Genomic DNA, 2,971 nt, shown 5'->3' with positions numbered 1-2,971 from the left:
AAAATCAACACTGCTCTCCCCCCAGAAAAAGTGCCAAATACCTCCCAACATTCTGCTTTTTTACGCACCACATGACATAATCCCATTTGGGTTCGTCTAACTCATGTAGCTTCATGTACTAATTAAGCTGTAAGACACAACAGGGCATGAATTTATTGTGCAATAATTCACATGCGGGATGTTTGCGCAGTGCTTGGGCGTGAGTTATGACACATTAATTCACGGCCTAGAGGGCCTCATTGCAATTACAGAACCATTTTTTAAATATCATCTGGATTTAAAGTATAAATATTGGTCCCCTCGGTCTTAAAACCCTTAGCCCCAAAAATGCAGCTAGCCAAGGTCAGATGTCACATTGGCCCCCTTTCCCCTCATTCTGCATTACACATGTAGCTGTACCGATGGCAAAGAATGCACAGTCCAACCCTGCACCTCACTCACCTAGGACCACAGGGGCACTGGGAACAGAGAGGAAGAGGGAGAAAGGGGCAGGGACTAACTACCTGCAGGAACAAGAGGAACTGGCTGTTGGGTAAGAAAACACGGAAGAAATGGATGCAGCAGCCAACTAGGGGTCCATTACTGAGAAAGGAGAAGAGCCAGAAAGGACATTTTATAAATTCTGACATTCAGTAAACCTCACCCAAAGCAACCAAGCAAAATTCACTACCGTTTTTTATGTCCACAGTTAGGAGAGTGTGATGGGTAGGCAGAGAAGAAATAAGTCACCTGGCTCAGTAACTCACAGCCGAAAACAATTCCTTCTGTCTGCTCTCTCCCCAGGGTTCTGGGAGAGAAGGTGAGCTCACTTCTGCAGATGACTCCCCTCGCTGGCCACACTGTGTTCCGTAAACACCCTGTGCCATCTGTAATGTCAGCTGCCAGCCACCTGGAGAATCTGCCCTGCTCTGTGAGCTTGTATTAAAACACTCACTTATAACTCCCTATTAATTTTTCACGAGGAGTTATTTTTAACTCGCTCAGACCATTGTCTGAATATGCCAAATAGATTTTCTTAATGAAAGGAGCCCAGCAGTGTGGTTCCTCTTTCCCTTTACTCCCCTACTGCTATTCAAATGGTCCCCTCCTCACAGGGAGCAGGGCTTCAGATGAACAATTCACAGCAATGCCCCGGAAATTAGGAGCAGAGAACACCCAGCTGGGCAGCCCACACTCTCCTCCCTACTCCGGGTTTGGTTTTGAGAGAATTTCAGGAAATGTTGTCAGAGGTTTTTAAAGACAGAAAGATCAAGTCAACATTGAAAAGTCTCGTCTATAGATCATCAAAAGGGACCGTCAGGTTATTGGGTCAGGCATTCCTTCTAGAAATCCAGCTAGACTCCTTTGTTTGCCATTCACCAGTCCCAATATTATGATTAACTCGCAAACAAGAGAGGTAGATAAAGAGAGTCGATTCTTAACTCAGGGAACCTTTCTAAACTATAAATTCGATTGAGTTGCCCCACCATCACCAGTACCAACAACAACAACAACAATAACACCAGCTTAAAACCCTTCAGTGGTTCCCCACTGCCCTCAGGATAAAACCCAAACTTCTTAGCACAGTGCTTCCTTTCTTCTCAGTCTGACCCACGCTTATTCCTCTAGCCTCAGCCCCTTCCAGTGGCCGCTCCGGCAGCCCACTTCTAGGCTCACCCTGTTTCCTTGCCTCTAAAGCTTCCTTGGCCCCCTCTGTTTAGCTAACTCCTACTTATCTGTCAATTCCCAGCTCAGAAACTGCTTCCCCAGGAAGCCTCCCCTGACTCTTGGGCTGGAATAAGTTGCCCTTCCTTCGTACTCTCACAGCACCATTTGCCATTTATCATAAGGTATCAAAATTCCAGTTTAGCGACCTGTGTCCTCCACTAGACTGTGAGTTAAGCACTCAATAAATATTTGTTGAGCAAATACACAAACGGAGAAGAGAAACCCTGAAAAAACGCGTAACCCAGAATTCCTATTTACTCAACTTTGAGATACATACTTTGTAGCCAAGCAACCTTTGTAAATCTGACGCAAGTAAATTATAAATGGTATTACATTCCTGGTAGAAGGCAATCAAAATGAAAAGTGTGAAGCGAAAACCAACTGTGATAAAACCTTGACCGCGGATAATTCATGGCATGTATAAGCCACACATAGGTGATAAAGAATTGTTTGCCTTTGGGGAAACTCATTTTAGAAATATCAGGCTGCTCTGGGTGACAGGGAACTAACGACCCAGGCCCGATTAGAGAATCTCCACTTTTCTGAAGATACCATGCTCAACCCCTAGAGTCTAGGTAGGACACCCCCTAAGGCAGAAGTTCTCACTTTGGGAGACAGAAGGAAGCATAATGGAGACACCTGGGGACCCGTTTCAAACTTTATATCCTCACCCTCTGGACATTCTTTTCGAACTAGCCCCTTACTTCCCATGACTACTCTAAACCATCCCAACTGACAAGGAACTGTCCTAAATTTAAATAGGAAGAGATTCTAAAATCATCCTTCACAGGAAGGCAACACCGTTAAGAGTAAACGCTCTGCAGGTAGACCACTTAAGTTCAAATCTCAGCTCAGCCTCATAGCTGGGTGACTCTGGATAAATTATTTAAATGTCTCTGTGCTTTAGTTTCCACAACTGTCAAATGGGAGTAAAAGTAAATACCTCCTAGGGTTATTGTGAGGATTAAGTGAACTAATGCTTGCAAAGTACTTATTTCAGTGCCTAGCAAACAATATGTACTTAATATAATCTACCTAATATTTAATATTAAAATCCGATCCAAAGTCTCCAAACTTTGAAAATCAGTTAGTCTTTATAAATGTCTAGCCTCAGAATCATCTTCTAAAACTTGAGCTTCTTAGCTAGCCCTCGTGAGAAAATGAAAGCAGGCTTATTCCATACAATTTGTCTTGAAGCTCTAAGGATTAGAATTAGACACCCTCACACATATTGGTGCTAAACACCTCAGGGGTTCCTAGGCTT

This window comes from Delphinus delphis, chromosome 11 (assembly GCF_949987515.2).
Source record: "Delphinus delphis chromosome 11, mDelDel1.2, whole genome shotgun sequence".
NCBI classification, from domain to species: Eukaryota; Metazoa; Chordata; class Mammalia; order Artiodactyla; family Delphinidae; genus Delphinus; species Delphinus delphis.
This window is presented reverse-complemented; position numbering follows the sequence as displayed.